General features: G+C 42.1%; 1 long non-coding RNA gene across 2 annotated transcripts in view; it reads left to right on the top strand.

The window, feature by feature from the left end:
• The window catches only part of LOC135175654 (uncharacterized), a 66189-nt gene extending 39547 nt beyond the window's left edge, over positions 1–26642 (top strand). Inside the window, exon 3 of one of the 2 annotated variants that reach the window (XR_010302423.1) lies at positions 26590–26642. This is a non-coding gene — a long non-coding RNA (uncharacterized LOC135175654). Of the gene's footprint in view, positions 1–3385; positions 4051–26589 lie in introns of those variants that run through there. The other variant, XR_010302422.1, reaches the window with a different exon arrangement.

Consider the following 26642-nt stretch of genomic DNA (forward strand, 5'->3'; position numbering starts at 1 on the left):
CCTTGCATGTGTGCATTCTTTTGACACTGAGAGGGCGGCTGTTTGGATTTTGGGCAAGAGACTTGAAAACACTGTTGAATAAATAAATGTAAATCAGCAGCAGATGCCATTGTGCGACTATCACTCCTCTCTAAATCTGCTGGAAATACTAACCCTCTGTGTAATGCAATGAGTAGTTCATGTTAAGAAGGTAATTTGAAAGGTGTTAGGGTGAGGTAAGGGAAAACAAAGCAAAGGATCAGTGAAGTGCTTATGAACTGCAGTCTGGTTTTCCTTTCACTGGCAGTGCAGCCAAGTGCTGCACAAAACATACAATTGTTGCCCTCCTCTTTAATTCATTTTCCTCGATGAATTCCAGGCAGGCCTGACACTTCTAAGTGTCAACACGGACCTGTTCTTCAGGCTGTCCAGAAACTGCCTTTCCAGTTACACCTCTCAGTCTCCTGTAACTTGTTAATTACATGCTCCACATCTGAAAACGCTGGAAGACTGTGTGAACTTTCTGTGACTTAGCATTTCAGTGCATTAGCTCCCTCGTGCCTTGTCTGAGTTTGGACTGGATAATGTAATATAACTTCTGCCGTATAGTGTACAAGCATGCCTTAAGGATAGCATGCTGGAAAGAGATGTGAACCAGCTGTATGCAACCTCTGTCCTGAAGGAGTCTCATCTTCTCAATAATTTCAGTTAGACCAAGTGAATTTCCATGTCAACTGTTTTTGAACTAGTTTGGTATCTGGACAGTGCAAACATAATTCTCTACAGACAAGTCCTGAATCTGGGCTGTGGACTTCTCTGCCATGCTTCACGCACACACTTGTGAAAACTGCAAGCCTCACCTTTATTGACTGTAAGGCACTTCTAATCTCTTGACAGTGTAAGAGTGCAAGTATGTGAGAGAATCATAAAATCAGTAAGGTTGGGAAAGATCTCTAAGATCAAGTCCAGCCTTCTACCCAATAGCTTCATGACCACTAGAAGGAGAGAGTATAAATTTCTGCCTAAGCAGTGCTAAGGGCTTTAGTGTAAATGGTGCTTAAGCTCTGTAAGTCTGTATAATAGAACATGATCAGTGACACTAAGTCCTTGGAATTAATGGAGGTTTTCTTTTCTTTCCCCTGAAATGAGAACAAACACCCTCTCACAGCACAGGCTTCAGAAAGGGGAGTATTTCCAAAGGGAAAACACACTAAATTCAATTGAAAAGGAAGCCACTCTGATATGGAAAGAAAGAATAAATTATCACACATCTGCTACACTGTAGCTTTGTTTAGTTCACCTTCATATGTTCTTCTCCCCAGCCTCTCTATGAGGATCAGAATTCTTTTAGAAAATACTCTAGTTATGAGTCACCCAAATGCATAATCCAGGCCTAGTAACATTTAATATCAGTCTCATGCAAACTGTAACTCCCACAGGGATGTTGAACTATGTAGTGTTTCAGTCATACACTTCCCTGTCTAAACACTTTTTTGCAGCCCAGGTGCAAAGTCTGGACCTACAGTAGTCCAGAAAATCTACCTAATATTCATAATTTCCCCGGGAGGACGGGGATGGGGACCAAATCTTACTTGAACATGGTCACTGGGACTAAACGCAGCTGATGCCTGCTTGTGGAAGATGGGCTCTTGAAGGCATCACTCTTGAGGGTCGAATTACTCTGAACCTGTCAGCTGTGTTCTGTATAGAGTAAAGCAGGTCTTTCCCAAGTACCTGGAGCATCAGTGCCTTACTGCACAGGCAGAGCTGGTCAGGTCACTGGATTGGCACCATGATTCCCAGATTCTGTTTCCAGTCCTGGTTTGGATACTCTGTATGGCATGTTACTTTTCTTAAGGAAGAAGAAACTACTATCTCTCTGGACTCTGGAAGTTTAGTCAGTATTTTGGGGTTCTGTAGGAGAAAGGCAAGTCGTGAAGACACATATAAATCTCCTGACAGTAACAGAGAAGTAATGTGAATAAAACATGGTTTTCTAAAGCAAGATTGCTTCGCATCAGACTTTTTCCCCTTAGGTAAAACCACGTGATTAGGTAATTGCAGCATCAGCAAGGATTTGTCACAACAGGGGGTCAAGTAAGTTGGGTTTTTAGCTCTGTTCCAGTTCAGGATTATTTGGAACTGAAATCGTTCCTGCTCAGTTTCAGTTCAGGCCACTAATGATTTGTTAACCACAATGGTTTGTTGGTAACTTGGAACTGGCTCACAACAGTCAGTTGCTGGAAAAGATCCAGCGGAACAGAGCTCCAGGCACAGCAAATATTACCTCCCCTTGCTAATTAACTAAAATAAATTTTAAGAGGGCCTAGTTCCAGTTGAAGTTCCAAAGGCTACAAAACAACATTCCAGTTCTGGTTCAAAAGAGAAATGACATTTTTAAGTGGCTTTTGGTTGTGCTCATTTCTCTGGTTGCACTGCCAAGAAGCATGCTCCTATCTCAGGTGTTTTAGTTGTCTGCTCTGACACACGGTGGGCACAACACACAGAAGAACTGTACTCATTTACTCAGTGTTCCTGGTGAGATGGGTTTGATTCCCTGCATTTGTGACTCCTTAGTCCAGTTTAATTGTGTTTGAAACAGTCAATAAATCTTCTGTTACTTAAAGAGACTACTGTTCCGATTAACAGATTTTTTGAGAGTCTCTCAATTCTCTTTCTGTTTCTTCTAGCAGCACTGTAGACAATATTTCTTCCAAGGAGGCCAGACCAATTAAAATTTCTGGTAGCTTTTTCTCCCTCTGTGTGACTCCATACAGAGGGCCAGATTTTCTCTCTCTGTTTCCATTGATACCTTACTCACATGAGTAGTCCCACAGAAAGGAACACGTTTGTATGACTAATCTGCTCAGCAGCACACAAAGTTCACCGTCTGGACTAGCATTAAATGACTTTCCTGTAGAGTGCTACAGAAGGGGGTGGATTGAAACTCTGCAGTCCCTAGTGGCAAATGCCATACTTTGAGAACTAGACCATTCTTCCTGTCTAGCTAAACTGAGACTGGACACCAACTGTTCTTCTCAAAATTTTATTTTTCCCTCTTTCAAATGAATAATATCCAAAATGTTTAGTATTTTACCAAGCCGTGTATAAACTTGCACTTCTGAAGAAGTGCCCTCAGTTGTACAACTCGGTCTTGGTAGGATTAAATGCCTGAAAATGTTGATGGTCTGTGTTTCTGCCAAACATTTGCTTACCAGATTTGTTGAGCTAGCAGATATATTGCTGTATGTTGGCACATACGTTACCTCAGCTTAAACTCATTTATGGGATGTGGCACCTCTGACACAGTTCCCCTGTTCCAAACAACAGTCTTAATCAGTTCCACTCAGAAACATGTATAATGCTGAGGAACTGTAACTACTAGTAGGTTTTTTCTCTTGATTAGGACTTTGGCACTGGTCCATTATTCAGCCCTCTGTGAACAAATGTGCAAAGCAGCTCACTGAAGCAGAGACAGCATTGACAGACGGGTCACTGATTTTTTTCTGTCAGCAAGAACGAAAATGTGGTGAGACAACCAGAGGACAGTGAAAGTCATACAAGAGGATCCAGCCTATTTCCTTCTTAAACAAAGATGTCTGGAATGAGCATCATCCTAGTGTTTATTTGCTGTTTCTTGGGATGCTAAGGAGGATCGAGCTTACTGAAGTAGTGGAATATCTGTGCAGTCACTTTGGAAGACAGGGATATTGGTGGCTCTCTGTTGTGCTTCTGGAAAACTGCAATGAAAGAACAGCCTCATAGAGGGAAATAAAACCTGAATTTGTGCTACTATAGTTCCTGTATATTCAACTTAAATATCTCAAAGTTTATGTGACCTCCATATAGAGATAGTCAAGGAGCTGGTCCAGATTGCAGCAAGGTTGATATATCTGCTCATGGACTACTTTGGAGTTCGGAAGGACTAGCATCTCTATGGTATTTCTGTCCTAGCCACAAACTGCTTCATTACCCTACCTCTCTTATGTACGCTGAGAACTACATAAAGGAGTTGCTTGGTTGTGCACCATACCTGGTTTTCCTCAGGTCGCTTTCTAAAACTTAGCCTGACATCCACTTCTGTATCATTTTAACTGAGGAAAAAAAGGACACAGAAAGAGAGAGCTAAGAGTTTACAGAGATGCTAGATACAGTCAAGTATAATTGCCAGCCCATCTGTTTCTGCAACTTGTCTCATAGTTCAGGGTAGGAATTAAGGAAATTAGCTAAAGGAATTAACTTTAAAGAGCGGTCAACATTTGGAAGTGTTTTCCTTACAATCTGCCAAAAAAAAAGTGGGTTTTTTTTTTCCATTTAGCTCAAAATTTCTCACAGCCTCTTTTGTATTTTCCAACTAAGTGAGCTGATTTAAAAAATACTTGCCTGTCCATCAAAGACGAAAGGAGGAAAAAAAGGGGAGAAGATAAAAAAGTGGTCAAAACCCCCAGATGAAATATTGCAGTTTGTAGCTCTTTCATTAAATAAGCTTTGAAAAGTTTGGTTTGGCCTTTTTTTTGCATCCTGATGTATGTTTACATGCAGTACGGTAGATGCCTCCTGAGGCAGGGAGTTGTATGCCAGCGTGAGAGTCTAAATCATCTCTCTCTTGTTCAAATCAACAAAGATAAATACTGCCTTTTTTCCCTTCCCGCATTTGGATGCGGTGCCTGGCCGAAGGCTCAGGAATGCAAATCAACAGAGATACAGTGCCTTTGTGGCCTTTACAGACTCAGCCCAGGTTCCTGGCCAAAAGCTCAAGGATGCAAATAGCAAATACAGGGCTTTTGCAGCCTTCCTGAACTCAGCCCAGCTTGAATGCCCAGGATGTGTATGAAAAGGCTTATGGAATACATGTATTCAGGGTATGGGCAGGTTCAATGTGCAAGGAGGGGGTGGAGACCCTCCCTGGTGCTGCTGCTGGACCCCTGCAAATGCAGGAGAATATACAGGAAGATTCCCCGGGGAGCTGCACCTGAACATCAATCTAAAAAACTGTATAAAAAGGCCAAGAAGAACACCTCCACCAGAACACCTCCACCAGAAGAATTCAAGGAACAACTCCCACAGAACAACTCCAGAAGAAGAACTCCTGATGAACTCCATGGAAGAACATTCCTGGAACACGCACACTTCTCTCTCTCTGCCCTGCCCCATCTTTGGTTGATGGTAATATAATCCCTGCTCTTTTCATCCCTGCTCTTCTCTTTTCCTCTGTTGTTCCCTCTCCGTCTCTCCCCCCTTCTCTCTCTCCCTCTGTTTTGTTCAACTTTATCAGTTTTGTGCTGATATGTGGTCTCTCTTGCACCTTAATTTCACAACACAGAAATCTATAAGAATAGATCTTACTCCACTGGACAGATATTGTTAATCACTGTTCTCCAGACCTTGACAGCCACAGAGGAGGTGATGTTGAGCAAGAGCACAACACTATGGGCCACCCTAAGAAATCAGTTCATGTTCAAGGGCCCACTGGTGATTGTGAACAAGCCTCTTGCTAAGCCAGCATAACTCACCCTCATGGATGGCAATTTTACCTTACTTTGCCCTACAAAGGATGGCTTGAAATACCAGCTGTTTCACCCTGATTTTATTTCAGAGCAAAAGCAGTTAAACAGAGAAACATGACTCTGTCCTTGGTTATTTTTGTCAGCCTGCACAGGGTGGTATTGCTAGCAGTATACCAGACACCAGACCTGGCAGTGAAGAAAATATAACTCTTTTCAAATGCTCTCTACCTTCTCTTGTGAAAACCACACAAAACCCTGCCTTGACTCTCCTAGCCCACAGAAGAGGCTGTTTTGCCCTATTCCAGGGCAATGACAATGCTATATGAGGCTTCAGTGTGCAGCTTAGGACGCATGGATTTCTTTCCAGAGGGTGGCAGAAGGTCCCTGGGCATTTCAGGCTTGCTGCTGGGAGACTGCTGCTTGGTCTGCACCAGGGAAGAGGTGGGGAAAGGCTGGAAATGCCCCAGTGGAGAGGTGCTGTGGTGAGGAAGTAAGGTTGCTGTGGTGGTTGGCAGTTGGTTGGCTGCCGGCACTTGGACACTGAGCACTACAGCACCACAGATGGGAAGGGAGGGATGACCCTTGGGCAGGGCACAGAGAGCAGCTGTGTGAGGGGAGGCACAGGCAAGAGCTTAACATGATTGCTTTAATGGGAACTGAACTCTGCACAGCCCCTGATGAGGTCAGACCAGGTGGCCATGTCTCCTTCAAGCTCTCCTGAAGGTGGGAGAGAGCTTGTGCTCTTTTTCTAGTCTTTCGGTTCAGCTGCTGCTGCACAGATCCCTTGCACTCATTTGGGTATTTCCCCACTGTGCACTCCTTCCTCCACTTTGCCTCCACCCCACCACTCCTTCTTGCTTTTACTCACAAATTCCTCTACTGACCCCTCCTCTGCCCCCTGGCAAACCAGCAGAGTGGAACCCAAGGGTCACCACATAGACAGTGTCCCATTTACTTTTCCTGTCTTACAGAGTCAAGGCATGTCCGAACTAATACATGGCAGCCAAACTGCTCTACTGTCAGGCTGTATGAGCACTTCATGTGGGTTTTAGGTGAGGCTCTGGATATTTGACTGAGAAGGTTCATCCTCCTCCTTCTTTCAGGCCTTGTGTATCTTGGTAGTGTTCTTAGGTGTCTGAGAAATATCCTACCCTCAGGTCACCTCCACCAAAGCCTCAAGGGATGTGTAAATATCTGGAACATTTGTTGCCCATGTATATGTCCTGTTTCTCTGACATTTTTTTTTTCACCCATCTAGAATAAGGTAGGGGGAACAGAGTGGGCAACATGTGATTTGTGAAACTAGAAATAGCAATAGATGAGTCCATTTTTCTCAGTGAACAGTGTCTTGTCACCTGAGAACTAAAAAAGAGTAAGAACACAGTGCAAGAAAGACATCTAAAAGAGAGATTGGAAGTACCTTTGGTGTTCTAGCTGTACCCTTTTAGAACTGCATCCCCTTAACAATCTGTACCTACTCTTCCCATTTGATTTAATGAGTTTAATGCAATGTGCTTGATTGTGTAGCAAGGGCTGAAGAAAACAATACCCAGAAAAGTTTGTCAAAAGCCAAAAGGTTTCTCAAAAGCCAAAACCCTAAAGTTTGTAAGTTGAACTTTCCCTCAGGCTTTCCTTCAGATGCCTAACTTTTGTGTGTTAAACTACCTAGAACTGTCTTCTCCCTGGTAACTCAACAGAGGACTAAGAAACCCAGTACTTAAACCTCTAGGTTTGTTTCTTTCATCATGCTCTCCAACTGCCAGCATCCCATGAGTAGCAAATTGCCATGACTAATAAGTTCCATCTAACAGTTCACATGGAGAGGTTTGATGGCTTTTTCCAGAGCCTTAAATTGAATCAGGGATAAGCCAACAAAGAGATTACAGACATATCAGGAGTTTACTTTGTGTGATTGCCACGTATTTGCTGCCAGATACAGTATCCTGTTTTCCCTCTGCACTTCACTTGAAGATCACATCAAATAAATCTCAACTTCTTAGTTATGTAGAAATAAATCAAGCTGTGCTCCAGTTTAGAAATCCTTTAGCAAGAGATGAAGAAAAAAAAACCAAACCAACAAACAACAGGAAATGTCCTGAGGGAATTCACTGTGATTTGAGAAGAGATCATGATGAAGGGTTTTTTTGAGCCTTTTTGGGAAGACAACCTGTGAGCCCAAATCATGACAAATAGGACTGGGGGAAGAGGGAGAGAAAAACAACTTGCTCTGGGTTTTTTTCACTTAAAAAAATATTTAGTTCTTTCTGATAACTCTTCCTCTGAACCATGACCTATTTCCACCTGCTGCATGGTAACTGAAGTAAATTACTACAATTAATCCATTGTTAGAGTAGGAAATAAATTTAATCACTGCTGGAGATTCAATTTTATAATGATTTTTACAGCCTTAGACCTTGCGGTAAGCACAAATTTGTGTGGATGCTCAGATTTCTGGAGTAGTCAGGTGGAGGTTGGTCTCTTCTCCCAGGCAACCAGCAACAGAACAAGGGACACAGTCTCAAGTTGTGCCAGGGGAGGTATAGGCTTAATATTAGGAGGAAGTTCTTCACAAAGAGAGTGATTTGCCATTGGAATGGGCTGCCCAGGGAGGTGGTGGAGTCACCATCCCTGAAGGTGTTCAAAAAAAGACTGGACAAGTCACTTAGTGCTATAGTCTAGTTGATTGGATAGGGCTGGGTGATAGGTTGGACTGGATGATCTTGGAGGTCTCTTCCAACTTGCTTGATTCTATGAGTCTAGTAATTCCAATATTTGTAGGGCTCTGAAATAGGTACAGAACTGGGAGAAGAATTTCAAGAGCTATTCTGTGGCACTTTCTTTGTCACCTGTTGAACCTGCTGAAATGATGCACCCAAGTGCCATCTCCAGAAGAACCACCAGTGGTTAGGACCCCTATTCAACCAGATGGAGGGAACAAGGCTAGGGCAGCTGTCCTCACTGCCTTTGATAGCTGCACTGTAGAAATCTCTTCTGGCTTGCCTTTGTTGTTACTGATTACAAACATGTGACCCACGTCTTCACATCCCAGAGTCTACAGGAAAAGGTTGACATGCAGTGGCAATCTGACCCAACTGTAATAGGAATAAAAGCCTTTGTGGGTATAAGTGAATACAAAACCTGTAGGAGGTGAGCTTGACAGTGTAGGATAGAGATCACTGCGGCACACTATGGAAAATTTCATCTACTCTGACCTATCATTTTTGAGATGTGCTACATTTTCACTGATGGCATAACCAGATAACTTGACCTTTCTCTTCAGTGCTTTGTTTTCATGTTACTGAAGTTATTTCTGTTCTGTGTGTCTTGATAACATTGGGAGAGGGAGTCATGTTACATGACCTTAAACCTCATTCAGCTTTGTTTAGTCTTACCAACCTGGACTATGGATCTATTGTATGGCAGATAACCATCTCAGTTGCTGCTGCATTAAATAAATCACCACAGCACATCCCCAATTACTGTTTGCTAGCAGAGGTTTGTGAAATCAGACAATTGCTGCCTCTTAATACCATATCCCTTACTAAAGTTTCTCTTCATCAGACAGGGGCTAATGAATCATAGACTGGGTTGGGTTGGAAGGGACATTGAATATCATCTGATTCCAACCTCACTACCACGGGCAGGCACAGCTTCCACTAGACTGTGTTGCTTCAGGTCCTGCCCAACCTGGCCTTAAACACTTCCAGGGAGGGGGCACGCATAACTCCCCTGGGCAATACGTTCCAGTGTCCCACTACTACAAGGACAAAATGAGAGAGGGTGTATTTTTCTTAATAGGAAATGAATTTTGAGAACTCTCAAGCAAGCACTAACTTCAAAAGAAAAGAATATTGCCATTATCTTACAAATGCTCATATCCATCTCCAGGCCAGAAACTTTCTTTTCTGGAAACTGTAGCTCTTGGTGCACTTAGACTTTGTAAGCCTGTACTGTTTGGAGAACAAGCTTGCCAGTGAAACTTATAGGAATTTGCAATTTATAAGTATGTAGTGCTTGCAATAACATCATAAATATCACATTTCACATCACACTTGCTGTTTCCAGCACTGTTAATATAGATCTATTGTCAATCCCCAGCCACTGAGCAAGACAAGTCTGTCTGGAAACTGGTTCATTCCTTTACTGCAAAGCTCATTCCTTCCAAAAGTCTGTAGTGGGCTAGTTGTATGGTGTGGGCCTCTGGTTTCCCCTCTAAACACAAGATTATTTTTGTTGTTTCTTAAAGACTCTGTGGTCCCTTATCTTACTTCCTGACATGTTTATTTAACCAGGGCTCAAAAAGGTCCTCCAACGTTTTCAACCACAGACAGAAGAACCATGTCTTGGTGTATCATCTCATTTTCCTTAAATCTTTTGCCTAACAGATGATGGAATCATTTTTGCTGCAAAGTTGCTATGCAAGTAGGACTGCAGTAGCAGTAAAACAGCACTGAAAAGTACGAATACCTTTGCCTTGCAAGGCAATGTCTATATATACACTTCAGAATCCCAGCAAACTTTATTAATACTCTCCTGCTTGTGTATATCTTAACATTTGTAGAAGTGATTAGCTGTGAATTAATCTTAAACTTGAACAGAAATGTTTATCTGAGAAAGGAGCAAGTTGTGTATCTTGTTTTTCTGTGTATCTATGATAATAAAACAAAGAGTGAATATGAAAAAGATTTTTCTCTTTGAAGTTTTGCTCTTTAAAGTACCAGTATGATAGCATGTCAGGGGTGGATGGCAAGATCTGTGAGAATCTAGGTGCAGATATCAGTGCTTCTTCTACATATTTAAGGAGATTTATGCCCCTGAATGCTCCATCACCATCTTCAACAGCTGACATGCCACTCAAATCTGAGAGACCAGCAGTGAAGATTTTTACAATGTTAGGCTGTACTCTGTGACAAGATAGTGACCAAAAAAATTCTAACTGTCACACAAAAAGCCAAGACACCATGTCTGGTGGGGCTCTGCTTGAGACCTGTTTGCCTTGTCAAAGATCCATGGAAATGAAGAACAGTGGAAGTGATGATTAGTCGGAGTTTGCCTAAGAGCTGAGTACATGGCTTTAGGTTAATATTATGCAAGCCAAATAATTCCAAAATCATTGAATAATCTTGAGTGCAGACTTCAGAGCCTGCTGGACCTGTGTTTTTCAAGTTTCCCAAACCTGGGGCCACATAAACTGGAACACAGAAAGATCTACCTCAACATCAGGAAAAACTTTGTTACTTTGAGGTTGATGGAGCACTCAAATGGGCTGCCTAGAGGAGGATCCACCTCAATATCAGGAAAAATATATTTGAGGGTGATGGAGCACTGGAACAGGTTGCCAAGAGAAGTTGCGGAGTCTCTTTCTTTGGAGACTTTCAAAACCCACCTGGATGTGTTCCTCTGTGGCCTGCCCTGGGTGCTTTGGCAAGAATGTTGGACTCAATAACCTCCAGAGGTCCTGTCCAACCTTTTGTAAGTCCATTGGCTTTGCAGGCCGTGTCTCATACTTTGGAGACCTGCAGAGCTGCAGCTTGTGTTAAGTTGTGCTGGGGAAGGTATAGGCTTAATATTAGGAGGAAGTTCTTCACAAAGAGAGTGATTTGCCATTGGAATGGGCTGCCCAGGGAGGTGGTGGAGTCACCATCCCTGGAGGTGTTTGAAAAAAGACTGGCTGAGGCACTCAGTGCTATGGTCTAGTTGACTGCATAGGGCTGGGGGATAGGTTGGACTGGATGATCTTGGAGGTCTCTTCCAACTTGCTTGATTCTATGATTCTAAGTACCCAAACTCTGCCAAGGACCAGAGTTTTAATGTGCCAGGTTTTTGAAAAGTGAAAAAGCAAAATCTTCAGTGGAACTCTACAAGGGGGATATCACAGCACCTGCCTTTCTGCATGAAACTTGCATTCTGAACATCTGACTGTCATAAAACATCTCTCTGAAGAGAGCACCATCTTTTTTAATGACACAAAACAGGTATCTTTGATGCCAACTTTGTGTACTTACAAAGCATGGAAACACAGGGACAAACACAGTAGGAACCCAGGTGTCTATTTTTCCAGTTCTTAACATGTCAGTGACAGTATGCTCAAAGTTACCTTTCTCATTTTTCTTTTTTCAGTTATGGGTTCTTCTACTGATATATTGAAGTTTGTTTTGTTCTTTTGTCTTACCTTCACTTGCATATTCCCATATTCTGCTCTAATCCATATTAAAGTGTGCATACCCTTGTGATATATAAATGAATACCTAAGGAAGCTGCTTGGCTGATACATTCAAAGTTGGGTGGTTAAGGTAGCTGCTATTTAAGATTATGATCAGCTGCTATTTTTACAGTTATCAGACTTTAATAATTTCTTCTTTAATAACTTTGTGTTTAGTGACTTTGTATAAGACAGATTTTAACAGCTCCACTAACGTCTTTCTTTTTCAAATCCAGATACACAAATTCACTAGGCAAATGCTGACCTCTCTGCAAAGCCAGCTGGACGTTTTCTATCCCTTTCCATATGTTACCACTAAAAGTATTCTGTTGAGACTAGTTATTTTAGCAGCAGCTGCTATAGACTATATCCACCTGATAATGGCAGGGTGATAGATGTGTAAACCTGCTTACCAGGAAACAAAGCAGTCGTCAGTCCAGTCGCACACGGAGTGAAAACTGCTTTTGCAAAACAAGTAGGAGAGAGCTGATGTGTCACCTCAGATTTTTCAGAGGGACAAAACCATGTCAGTTTACTTTGGTGCTTTTCTACAAATAATCAGATTTAGAAGGAGATTGTATTTCCTCTCCCACAATTTGTATATTCAGAGTAGTGTTTCCTAACACAGACACTGTGCTCATCCTGTGTTCTTTGTCCTTTCATCCCCAGCATTCCAGCATTAATATTTTGGTTCTGTGGTTTCCTGACTGTACTGCAGCATTATACATAGATGCCTCCAGTTTAGTTAATAGCATGGGCTTTGAATAATAATAATAATAATAATAATTATTATTATTATTATTGTTGTTGTTGTTGTTGTTGTTGTTGTTGTTATTTCTCTCAGCAATACAGACCCCTTACTTGGAATCAGACCCCTGTAGGAACAGGGCTTTACACACAAATGCACTCTCTCTCAAACATCCCTAGTTTTCTTACTGTGGATTCTAACTTGCTAGCAAATCAGAAACTTTTTTAACAGATGTCTTATTCCTTTTTATTCTTTTATTATTATTTATTATTAACCAGAATTTTTCACTATTTATTTGCTTTTTAGGGGCTTGTGGTAATGGAGGTCTGCTTTTGTACAGTATCATCTTCATCTACTTAAGTTTCATTGCATTTCTGCAGATATATCTTGTCAGTATTGATTTGATTAGGGAAACCAAACAGAAGGGAACAAAAATACTCTCTGCATTATGCCAAGTACAACATTTGTCTCTGAGAATTTGCACCGGCTTTTGTGCCCACAGCTGCTGGTCTTTGCAGCCAGAAAGTCCTTATATTTCTGTGCCTAACATACAAACAATGAAATATAATTTGGATTCACTTCGTGTGAATGAAGTTGTGCTTAAAGGAATTCTCCAGTTCCTCTGAACTTAAACACTGGAGAAATTTTGGATTCAGGTGCAATCAACTTTTACAGTTATCAGACCTATCGGACTGCAGCATTCTAATTGACGGATATTACTAGGACCTGATTAATACCTGATGTTGACAATGATTCATTTCCTTCTTCCTGACAAGTGAAAGATGCTTCAACATAAGGGAAATGTCATTTATTAAATGGCACTGGACTTAAATATTTTGTCCTGGAAATTGTTTACAAGGATGCATGGTCTGAAAACTAAGCTGGAGAATCTCCATGTTGAATTTCTCCAGATCAGAGCAAACTGTGAAAGACAACAACAAATGTGATTTCCCATTGGAATGGGCTGCCCAGGGAGGTGGTGGAGGCACCGTCCCTGGGGGTCTTCAAGAAAAGCCTGGCTGAGGCACTTAGTGCCATGGTCTAGTTGACTGGATAGGGCTGGGTGCTAGGTTGGACTGGATGATCTTGGAGGTCTCTTCCAACCTGCTTGATTCTATGATTCTATGACACTTCCTATGCCTCAAAGCATAGGAGAAGTTTCTCCACCCTTAAGTCTTGCCTCGACTGCTGTCAAAGAAAACCTTACAGCAATAATGTGGTGTTAAAGCAGCTGCATATAGGAAGGGATTTGTTAGCGATCACAGTGCTCTCAAATTCAGACCTGCTATTTTAAGAGGATCTCGGTCTTGGTTCTGAGCAGGCAGGAAGTGATTTTACCCATTGCCAGAGGACTACAATAAGAGCGCTCCAGGCCAGGCTGGGGGTTTAAGTGGATATGCTATTTACAATTATATATACAGAAACACAAGATGCACAGATTCAGCCTTGGCCCAGTCCTTTGACCTGGGCCTACCACAGTCTCATCAGGCCAAAACCTTCCAAAGCCTTCCCCTGCAAGCAGGCCTAACACCCAGGCCTCGACGTCCGCACACATGCCCTGCCCCCCACCATGCCCCTTGCTTTCACCCCCATACCAGGCCTCAGTTACGCAGGAAATATTAGCTCTGCCCAGGCCTGGCAGAAGGCTGAAACCTCCCCCCCAAGAGATAGCAGGAAACAGAGAGAGGGAGAGAGATAAAGGGCAGAGCAGGGGCGCAGGCTGATGGGAATCAAATCACAAAGGATTACATTTTCCGGTGTCCAGCCCTGGTACTCTCTGGTACGTCTGGAGGTCTTAAGAACCTGTGTGATTGTGATAGTTTGGGTGTTCCCTGCCCCCACACACTTTAGAAGTCACCCAGACTAGTCTCAGCCGGCTCTGGGAATATGAATGAAGCTATTTATTTACAGCAGCACAATATACAAGCAGATATTTACAGTATATACAGTTATAGACAGAAATATACAAGGTAAAAGGGAATACAGAAACACAACTCCCCTCCCAGAAACCTGAGTCCCCAGGAGGGACTCTCAACCACCCCTGCACCTTCCCCCTACCCCTCTCAACCTTACCCCAGTCCTAAGGAAGAATAGAGGTTCAGCCAAGAGGTTAAGAAGCAAAGGTGAGTGGAAGGTGAGGTTAGAGAGATGCAGCTCAGTCAGTGCCCAGCAGAGAGTGAGACAAAATGGTGAGAGTGTTATCTAACGTTTTAGTTTCTTCTTCAGCAAGACTCTGAGGGCAGTAGTCATCACCCTTGTTTTCCTTTCACAGCTTGTAATCTAGTTCTTCTCACCAAAACATTCTACCCTGCTTCAAACTAGCACAATGGTTCTTAAACAATATTATGCATATCATTTGGACCAAAGTGTACCAAGACAATCCATACACTAGCACTTTTCCCTTTGGATTGGTAATTCTCACTGCTTCTGCGCTCTTCTTAATGAGAGTATGTCTGACCTATGGACAGAATCACAGAAGAATTCAGGTTGGAAAAGACCTTCAGGGTCGCCAAGTCCAGCCGATAACCCTACTCTACAAGGTTCACCTTAAACCATATCATCAGCACCACAACCAAATTACTTTCAAACACATCCAGGTTCGGTGACTCAATCTCCTCACTGGGCAGCTCATTACAATATCTGACCACTCTTGCTGGGAAAAAATGTTTCCTAAAATCCGGTCAAATCTACCCAGTCTCAGCTTGAGGGCATTCCCTCTTGTTCTATCACTATTTACCTGCCAGAAGTGACCAGCAGCCTCTCCACAGCATCCTTTCAGGTAGCTGTAGACAGCCATGAGGTGTTCCCCTCAGCCTCCTCTTTTTCAAACTAAACAGCCCCAACTCCTTCAATTGCTCCTCATAAGATATCCTCCTAAATAAGTTTTCAGGTACTTTCTCAAGATAGAGCCATCCATAATTCTTTAGAGGATCTTTATTAAGTGTAACTCAGAGCAGAGAGCAATGTTAAAGAATATTTAGCCTTAGACATAACGAGTGATTGACAATTACACATTGCTGTTGTGGGCACTGAGATGGCTCTTTGGTAGAAAATAGAGTTTGTTTTCAGGAGTTCCCTCTAGCAATTTCGATTATGTTGTCTGTCATGAAAATGGTTTCACTGCCTTTACAGAAGGAAACTTAGTGACAGGTTTCAGCAGTGATGTAGGAATCAGCTACTTTCCATCTTAACTTAAAACCAGAACTTTATATGCTAACCTCCATAGTGAAAATACTGTGGGTTTGTCCACAAGCAGATGTAGGGAAATGAAAAGCAATTGAAAAATATTCAGAAATAATTCCTTTTCACAACACAAATCCTACAATGTTCTCTTCTAAAACATGAGGAAATACTTATTAAGAGAGACTAACTCCACATCAGAAATGGTCTTAATGTTTGTGACAAATTTAAGCATGTTAAAATAGCCCTAAGTTGGGATGTAAACATAAGGATCTTTGTGTAAATCAGGCTCAGAATCCTGTGATAAGCTTTCCTATTATGACTTTATTCCTTTTATGAAGTAAGCATGGTTACTGTACATTTTAGGGTGTTATAATAACTTTACAGTGATTGCCAAAATACTTTTTGTAAGGAGTGAATATGGTTTATATTTTGTATGTAGTGAGCATTTTTTTAAATCACTCTTTTGACCTTTATCTTCATCTTACTGTGGATTAGCAAAACACTGCTCTACCACGGGGAGTGTCATGCAGATTGCCAGGGAACTTCTGTTACAGGTACAAATTGAATGATTTAGCTCTGCATCTAAGTGATAGTCAGCAAAGCAAAGGATATATTACAGTATCACAGTATCATCAGGGTTGGAAGAGACCTCACAGATCATCAAGTCCAACCCTTTACCACAGAGCTCAAGGCTAGACCATGGCACCAATTGGTAGCTTTAGTGGAATGTGTCAGGTACAAATGAAATACGGAGCTGTCACCTCCAATGACATTGACTTCTATGGCTGCATCAGGCATTTTAAGCAGTATCAAGATATTTTTAAACACACTGGAAGTGTATAAAGATGTAGAGATGTGGTGCTAAGGGATATGGTTTAGAACCAGACTTGAAAGAGTTAGGTAATTGTCAGACTCGGTGATTTTAAAGGTCATTTCCAACCCAAACAATCCTGATCCTGTGACTCAGGTTTTATTCACTTTGCTAAACAGTTTCTATAGAGAGTCTACATCCTGAATCGAACAAAACAGAATGTTAAAGGGAGAAGCATAAGGGCTTGTGAAGTGTTGGAATGATGTTTCAGCTGCCTTGAGCTGAACAAAGTTCCTAACAGATGAAAAACATTTTTGTGCACTTGAGATAACTGCAAGGCAGCCAAATGATTGCATTCAAACTTTCCAAAGCTTGCAAAGATTTGCTTCTGAGTCGAAGCCAAACATCAGTAACTGCTGCCCAGAAGGGATACTGTTGTTTGGAGAGAAAGAGACAGCTATAACTGATTGCAATGCTGAGCCTGGAAATTCCATCTCAACCTTATCTCCACCATCATGCTTTTGCAGTGCTCTCACTAGCTCTGCCACTGCTGAAGCAGCAATCCAAGAGTAGTACATCTACCTTTAGGAAGCAACAAACTGCCCCAACAAAAAATGTGCTGAACCTCTACATCAAGAAATCTGTAGTCTCATAAGCAGGTAGCCTGGAGAAAAGAAAGCAGTCATCAGTGTTCCTTCCAAAACCATACATGTACTGAGTATTATACTCAGGAACTAATCTTCTTTTGATCTGAAACACTGTGAGGCCAAACAAGATGTTCTGCCAGAATTAAGCACAGGTTAGCCTTAGTCAAATGACTATGAATAGTTGGCTATTAATAGAGAATTTGGGCCCTCGAATCCACCTGCAGCAATTTATTTTTCTGTGTTATGTTGTTAATGTACTTTCATCTGTTCTTTTAAAAACAGTTGCTCTTGGAGTCAGAACTAAATGTTTCAAGGAACCGTTGTAAGCTAAAAAGAAACAGGTAGAATCTCTGCAGAAACAAGACAGCATAGGAAATGCCTTCAGAGCAGTTTGGTACTGAACTGAGAGGATATACAGATTCTAGGATTGCTGTGGAGGATCCAAAATGACAGCTATTCAATATCCATTTCTTAATCTTACTTAAAGTCACCAACATGTCTCTATCCAATCCTCCCCAGGAAGGCTTTCCTGAAGGCCATAGTATAACTTTCCTGTCTCAAGCATGCTTCCATTTTTAAGAGGAGAAGGGATTAACCCTGGAAACCAGACAAAAACAAAACAAAACAAAACAATACTCCAACCTTGGAAACAGTGCTTTTTCTGTGGTGCTTCTAGCATGTATATGGATTTAACTTATCACCAACCAAAATGGTCTGTTTCTAAGAGAAGCATTGAATTCCTTTAAAAAGGAATAGGGAGAATCTGGGCATCTGGAGTCTCTTCTTGTTGCCAGCTCTTCAGCTAAATACAGTTGCAGGCTCTTTGCTTTGAATAGGGGGATAAAAAGCAGACGTCTTTCAAATCCCATGTGAAGTTTCTGTAGCTGTCGTTTAAAAGCAAACACCTTTGACTTGTGCACCAGGCAAGTCTGAACTGAAACCAAAGGAAGAGAGTGAATATGATCCCGCTGGTGTCATTTTTAGAGCCTCTTCTCTCTGTAACCGTTCTTTAAATGTAAATAAACACCGTTCTCCTAATATGTGACTTTCTGCCCCAAGAACACTATTAGGGATTGCAGAAATATTACCTCAGACATTATTAAAACAAATTACTCTCTTGCAGTATAGCTAAGGCACATTCATTCATTCATAATGGTGGAGGACTGTGAAATGTCCCCAAAGTATGCCAGAAACAACTACTCTGTTGTAAGCTTACACACTGAGTTATTTTAAACTGATTTATTTTGTTAATATCATATAATGGCTCCCAGGAGGAGATGAAAACAAACAGATCAGAGCTGATTATGCCTTCAGGTTATTCCCTGAGACAAGGCAGTAACTCTTGGGTCTAGAACTCGAAGCTACAGAAAGATACTGCTTTGTGCTTTGTGTGCTTTTTTCTTCCTGTACCCCTTTGAAACTCACAGTACTCATTCGCCTCGGGTCTGAAACCGCTACAGGCCTGCATTGTACAGCCTTGCTCACAGTCTCCAAATTGCCTGAGCTGTTCCTGGCAGAAGTCCAGAGGGTCTTGTACACACCGCTGTAGTTAGTTTTAAACCACCCATACAACTCCCCTGTTCTTGGCTTCCTCTAGTCTTGGGCCACCAATTGGCTTGGGATAAAACTATTTGAAGAAAACCTCACCAGTAGCTGTGGATTCCCAGTGGACAGAGACAACCAGTTTGTTCACCCTTTTGCATTCTCTCTATTGCACAAACAAAAGGCATGAGCTAGAACACAAAGGTCTGTGTTGGCTTTGGCTCAGCCTAGGCACTCATGCCAGCTAGGCAATTCGGAGCCATGTGCTGATTTGGTTCTCAAAAGGAGTATAAAGATCTAAATATGTCTCTCTTCCTCTCAAAACCGTTGTTCATGTGTTGGATTCTTCTGATACTCCATTGTAAAAGGTTAACCCTCCTGGGGGAGCGATAGTGATCTTGACCCTGACCCCAGGTCCTCTTGACTCCTCCCCGGGGGTGGGTCCGAGCCTTATTCCAGGTGTAGTGGTCAGCCCACTCCCAGTTCCTGTCTAGCCTCCTATAAATACAGAGGAACTTCCTCTTTTGCTCTCTCTCACCCTGCCTCCCTGACTGGCAGCACCACCCTTCTGTTCCTGCTGCTCTTTGTTTTGCCACGTGGCCATCAGTGCATGAGGTGTGGAAAGCCCATTGCCATCAGTCTGATTGCACATATGTATTTTGTGTCTTGTTTTCCCTTCCCTATATGTTCTTTGTAACTCCCAACCTCAAACACATTTTATTTATTGTTAACATTTTATCTATTGTTAACATTTTATCTTTCAACTTCCAAATCTAAGTAAGACTATTTATTTGGGTGTGCTTTACCTTTTCCTCCCCATGTCTAATTCCTTTTCTTTGAAAAAAAAAGGGGGAGGGGGGAGAGGGAAAGGCATCCTATAAATTGTTATTGGTTCAATTAAGTCTCTGGGAAATTTAAACTAGAACAGAGACATCCATTTGTTCTCATTTTTCCTGTCAGGTGCAGGCTCCTTTAATCTGCAGGTCACTGGTGTGACTATATGGTAGCTTTCTCTTGCCACTTGAGAAGTCATTCCTAACCTTGCTGCTGTGAGGCAGAAACAGCCCATGAATTATTTGCACAAGAACATGGCAAAATGTTGGAAACAGGATAAAAGCAACGTGCTATGTCCTGTGCTCACACATGCTCTGAAGTCCTGTGAATGCTTTCAAATCAGAGCTAGGTGAATATGGCTCGCTAGAGACGGTGGCTAAGAATGCAACTCAATGAGTAAGGCTAGCTGCTGTTACTATTGCTACAGTACCTTCTAACTGCAGTCAGAGATGAAGAAACTACTACAGAGGAAGTTGATATGCTCATATGTAAGTGCACATTCCCCATTCCAGCAAAGCTGTAAACAAGCTGTCAGATCTGTGCTCTAAGCCTAAAATTCACACCTTATTGCTACTTGACTGCTGATCATAATGCAGCTCTCAGAGAGTAAATCCTTGGGATTTTATTGCCTCTGCTTGTGTTCCTCTGCAAGCCATTTTTTAACTAGTCACTGAAGTGCAGAAGCTGCCTGACCTGAAGGACGACTGATTGCTGAAAGCAATGCACACTGCTATCTAAAGAGTATCACAAGCTTTTGCTTGTATTCCTGAAACTCTAAAGCTTCATTGGATAACAAGAACTTATTTGAATCCCTTGGCAATAATCTAATTATCTGTCCAATAACACAACTATATTACTTCTAAATGAGATGAAGCTGGGACAAGTATACGTTCGCAAGTTCTCAAGGCCTAGTTTAGCTGTTGCTACTTTAATGATCTGATTGGGCTTTAAATTTAGGTCTAATTCAAATGTCTAAGGGCTCAGCTTTCAGGACATAGTTGTCCAGCTAACGATCCTCGAATGTGCTTACACTTGTAACTGGCATTGGCTCTTTCTCTAGGAAGCTGGTAAAAATGGGTTTTTTTCAACACGTCTTTAGTGTCACTGGGATTCATCTTTTTATTGCAGTGAGCAGGAATGGAATATCCTGCAGTGCTGTCTCTTTAGAAAAGGAGCAAGCTCTAAAGGTGGCTACGCTGCCTACAGTGAGTGCCCTGCCTGTGGTTATCTGTTTAATCTACTGCCTCCAGTGTAAGATTAATACACTACATTATTACTCCAGTTGTTACCAATAGTAATGGTAGCTTGGGGACCTGCCCCTCTGGCATTGTTATCCTACTTGCAGTGAACCAAGGATGAATGTCATCACGTGTCACTCAGACTACAGAACGCTCCAAGAGTCTCAATTTTGTGAGTGTAGATCTATGTTCTGTGACAGTCTCACTTCTCTCCTATGATCAGACATTAATATCTCTTCTTGATTGAGGAAAATCTTCCAGTGAAAGGATCAGGTTATTACTGTGTGAACTGGTAACTCATGATGCTGCCTTGTAAAGGGGAGCAAAATACTTTGGATTAAATCAGAATTTATTTTCTTCTGCATCTTAATACATCTGTGCCCCTTAGCTTAAGGTTGACTTCAGTCATGGATGCAGGGAATTAATGTGGCTGAGTCAGGAGTTACAAAAACCGAATTATTTTCCTGAATCCCCACTCCCAAACTATATACAAAACTAGTTTATGTTTATTTACAAATTCAGTTCAACCAGGAATTTCTCCAGAATGATGTTATAGACATATGTAGAGGTTTAGAAAGTCAGGAAATGCAAAAAGCTGAGCCACAAACAGAGCTTTACCCCACTATCAATGAAGTCGAGCAGAGAAGTAAGGAAACAGCAGGCTTTACTCACAGAAGTGAGATAGGTATTTGATGGTGATCCCTTGCTGGATTTCTCTGCTCTCAGCTGCCTCCTGATGCTGTAAGCAATATCCAATAGAATAGATCCACACAGCAGAAGCCCAAGTCAAGTGGCAGAGCCACCAAACTCATAAACGTCTCTTCTTCCATGAGTGGGATGATTGTGGAACGATGCTGCCTCAGCAGTGGCAGGGGAGAGACAAAGTGCTAGGGTCTCCCCAGTCTGGGAGGCACCCAGGAAGTTGGCTGCTGATGTGGTTCAAGAGTAGCCAGTCTGAGTGCTGCTGGCAGCTCTCTCAAAGGACTCCAGGGCTTGCCAAGCCTGCAAGTTTGCACAGAATGGTGCAAAAGTGGGAAGAAACACACAAAAGCAGGGACTGTGTAAAACAGAGAGCTGTGCAAAAAGGTAGAAGCCATCCAAAAGCGAGGACTGTCCAAAATGGGAATTCTGTCACGGCATGAACCTGTCCTGTTGGTCACTCTGTCAAGGGAGGGACCTCCAGGCAAGGACTCCTTCCCTTCTCCCATGCTCTATTTAAGCTATTTCTAGACAAAGTGTCCAATTACCATTTTACATTGGGTGTGAAAACCCAGACAACCACCAGCCCTATTCTAGCATGGGCTTCCACACGGGTCAGCACACGTGTGGGAAAAGGCACCTTTTGCTGTTTCCTCTTCAAGCCTGCAGGGCAGGGGGAGGAAAGGAGTTTTTGTGCCTCCTTCTCCCCATTCAAACCCACACAGCTGGGGCGGGTTGGGTGGGGGGGTTGGGGAGGAAGAGAAGAAAGGAATTTGGAATACTCTGAAACTTTGAGCTGATAGAAATATGTCTAAAAGAATTTATTTAAAGCCTATTTCTGCTCTGGAAATGGCAAGCAGTAAACTGTGATGGCAGCCTGACTGAGAGCTCAAGACATTGAGTAGATGCTTCTGAATGAGGTTTATTCAGAGAAGGCCCAGATGGCATCTGCACACTTAGAAGCTGTTGAGAGTCTATGCATAATCTAAGGTCTGCCCAGCCCTAGTTAAGGCTTTACAGTTTGTTTTAATTATGATCTTCCTTGCATGGGTGTAGGGGCCCTCATGCACTAATGCTATTGCAAGCTCCTAAAGCAGATGTGTCATGCTGTGCTGACAATGGCTTCATTCTTTAGGCCCTGCTTATTATAACGTGGTTTGGGGGTTTTCTTGTTTGGTTTTTTGGTGTGGGTTTTTTTTCCACTGTTGAGGTATAAAACTCGCTGTGTTATTTAATTTGCCAGTTCCTTTTGAGATGCCTGAAAGGAACGAGGCAAAAAGGATTGAAAGTATGCATGTGTCATGAAGACTTGAAGTTATCTTTTTCTTCTACACTGCCTATTTTAACTATTGAGATTGTAAACAAGGGAGAGGCTTTTATCCCTTGTTTGCACTATGATCTCTACATTTCCCAGTAATGCAATTAAATAATAGTAATGTTACATAGGTACACTTATAAATACCTACAGTACAGATACAGCACAGATCTCTCTTGTAAATATCTGCTTAGAACTCTGCTGGCTTTTTTATTATTGTTTCAAGAGTTTTTTATCAAGGCAATACTTTGGTAAAATGTAAAAGCACATGAAATTTCCAAATTTCAAACAAACTCTTAAAAAAAATAGCAGAGCAGGAGTAGGCCCAGAAAAGATGAACAAATAATGAAGTTTATGTGGAGTATGGGTCAGATTTCAAAAGCAAAATGGAATAAACTTAAGCAAACCAGCATGTATTCCAAATCAGAATCAGCTATGATATTGTGAGAAATCTGTGTACCTCCTATTGTAAATATTTATACTTTTGAATTCCCTTAGTAAACTGCCAGATATGATTCCCTAGAGGATGTTATTTACTTGTTTTAGGTTTTAGCCAATCTGCCCTCTGATTGCCCTGTGAGATCACATTCTCACATTGCTGAGTATAGGAGGTTTAGCATTGCAGATCAAGGGAGAATACAATCCACACATGCAGTACACTGTCATCTGCTAATGCCTAGCAAACTACAGTAACTAAAATTTTACTTTATAGTCACTTCATCATAGAAAGTGACTTTATAGTCACTTCATCATAGAAAGCCACTAGGTTACTCAGGCAGGATTTGCCCCTAGTAAAGCCATGCTGGCTGTCTTGAGTCATGTCCCTGTCCTCCACATCATCTAAGAGGATCTGCTCCATGATCTTTCCAGACACAGAGGGAAGGCTGACAGGTCAGTAGTTCCCAGGGTCTTCCTTTTTACCCTTTTTAAAAATGGATGTAATGTTCCCTTTCTTCCAGTCCCCAGGGACTTCACCTAACTGCCAGGACTTTTCAGATATCATGGAGAGTAGCTTGGCAACTGCATCAGCTAATTCCCTCAGGACTCTGGAATGCATTTTGTCAGGTCCCATGGACTTGTACATCTTTGGGTTCCTCAGGTGATTACACATCTTGTCTTCACGTACAGTGGCAGAGACTTTGTCTCCCTGGTTTCCATCCTGTGGGAGAGGAGTTGTCAGTGAAGACCAAGACAAAAAAGTTGTTGAGAATCTCAGCCTTCTCCTTGTCCATTGATAGTAGTTCCATGCTGTTGCTCGTTGGGGGGTTTTGATCTCTTGAACCTTCCTTTTCTGGTTAATGTACCTGTAGAAGCCTTTCTTGTTTTCTATACGTCTCTTGACAAGTTCAGTTCCAGCTGCACCTTGGCCTTTCTGACCTCAGCCCCTACACAACTGGGTAACATCCCTGTACTCTTCCCAAGATGCCTGTGTCTTCTTCCATTTCCTGTGTAGCCCCAGCTTGCCCTTTAGTTTGACCAGCAGGTCATGGCTCAGCCATGGTGGTCTCTTGCCTTCCCTGCCCAATTTCTTACATGTGGAGATTGAGTTATTTTGTGCTCTATAGAAAGCATCCTTAAAGATATGCCAGGTCTGTTCAGCTATTTTGCCTCTGAGGGCCATTTCTCAAGGGATCCTATTTACTAATTTCTTGAAGAGCTGGAATTTTGCTTTCCTAACTATGCTTCTTATGCTCTTCATATCCCTTAGGACAGTGAACTGCACTAACACATGATCACTGCAGTCCAGGCTGCCTTTGACTTTGACATGCCTGATGACTTCACTTACATTTGTGACCAACAGGTCAGATAATGCATCTGCTCATGCAGAGATGTTAATTTCTTGTCTAAGAAGTTGTTATCTAAGCATTCCAGGAGCCTCTTGGATTGCCTACAGCCAGCCATGCTGCTTTTCCAACAGATGTTGGAGCGGTTGAAGTCCCCTGGAGGATGAGAGCCTGTGATCACATCATCTCCTTGAACTGCACTAAGAAGGATTCATCAATACGACCCACCTGATTGGGTGGCCTGTAGTGCACTCCTACCATAAGGATCCTTTTGTTGTCCCCATCCCTAATTCCTATCCATATGCTTTCAACTTACTTGTGGCTATTCTTTAGCGACAACTCTTCACATTCTAGCTGTTTCTTTACATAGGGGCAACACTTCCATCCCTTCTGCCTCTCCTATCTCTTCTGAACAGCTTGCAGCCACCGATAGCCACACTCCAGGCATAGGATTCATCCCACCAAGATATGCAGTCTATCGATCTGTCTTGCTTAAGCTGATAACACAGGAATACATAGGAAGTTCCATATGCAGTCTACTGATCTGTCTTGCTGAAGCTGATAACACAGCAATACATAGGAAGTTCCATATGCAGTCTATCGATCTGTCTTGCTGAAGCTGATAACACAGGAATACATAGGAAGTTCCATATGCAGTCTATCGATCTGTCTTGCTGAAGCTGATAACACAGCAATACATAGGAAGTTCCATATGCAGTCTATCGATCTGTCTTGCTGAAGCTGATAACACAGGAATACATAGGAAGTTCCATATGCAGTCTACTGATCTGTCTTGCTGAAGCTGATAACACAGGAATACATAGGAAGTTCCATATGCAGTCTATCGATCTGTCTTGCTGAAGCTGATAACACAGCAATACATAGGAAGTTCCATATGCAGTCTATCGATCTGTCTTGCTTAAGCTGATAACACAGGAATACATAGGAAGTTCCATATGCAGTCTATCGATCTGTCTTGCTTAAGCTGATAACACAGGAATACATAGGAAGTTCCATATGCAGTCTACTGATCTGTCTTGCTGAAGCTGATAACACAGCAATACATAGGAAGTTCCATATGCAGTCTATCGATCTGTCTTGCTGAAGCTGATAACACAGGAATACATAGGAAGTTCCATATGCAGTCTACTGATCTGTCTTGCTGAAGCTGATAACACAGCAATACATAGGAAGTTCCATATGCAGTCTATCGATCTGTCTTGCTGAAGCTGATAACACAGGAATACATAGGAAGTTCCATAGGCAGTCTATCGATCTGTCTTGCTGAAGCTGATAACACAGGAATACATAGGAAGTTCCATATGCAGTCTATCGATCTGTCTTGCTGAAGCTGATAACACAGGAATACATAGGAAGTTCCATATGCAGTCTATCGATCTGTCTTGCTGAAGCTGATAACACAGCAATACATAGGAAGTTCCATATGCAGTCTATCGATCTGTCTTGCTGAAGCTGATAACACAGGAATACATAGGAAGTTCCATAGGCAGTCTATTGATCCGTCTTGCTGAAGCTGATAACACAGGAATACATAGGAAGTTCCATATGCAGTCTATTGATCTGTCTTGCTTAAGCTGATAACACAGGAATACACAGGAAGTTCCACCTGAACATGAGGAGAAATTACTTTACCGTGAGGTCAACAGAGCTCTGGAGCAGGCTGCCCAGAGAGGTCATGTAGTTTCCTATGGTGACTTTCATAGCCCATCTGGATAAATTCCTGTGTGGCCTGCCTTAGGTGATCCTTCTTTAGCAGAAGAGTTGGACTCAAAGATCTCTAAAGGTCCCTACCAACCCCTAACACACGATGATTCTGTGATGCTACAGACCCTGAAATCTGTCCTATTAGTCTAACACTGAATTGTTGCATATCTGTAGTTAATTCCTGCCCCATCTTTCATGCCTTAAATTCCACCTACTACCTTCTCTTCCCATTCCACAGTAGAAATGCAATTTGCATACCTTTGAGTTAACTCACAGAAAAATCTTCATAACCACTTAGTTTGGTACTTTTGCTTTGAGCTTTTAAATGGAAAATGCTCTCTTCAATAGCATAAGATTTAACATTTGTTTCTACAGGATGCTGCAACGGAGATGGAAACTTCCAGTGAAGAGTGTGCCAGCTAGCAGAG

The sequence above is a fragment of the Pogoniulus pusillus genome, chromosome 5 (genome assembly GCF_015220805.1).
Source record: "Pogoniulus pusillus isolate bPogPus1 chromosome 5, bPogPus1.pri, whole genome shotgun sequence".
Lineage (NCBI taxonomy): Eukaryota > Metazoa > Chordata > Aves > Piciformes > Lybiidae > Pogoniulus > Pogoniulus pusillus.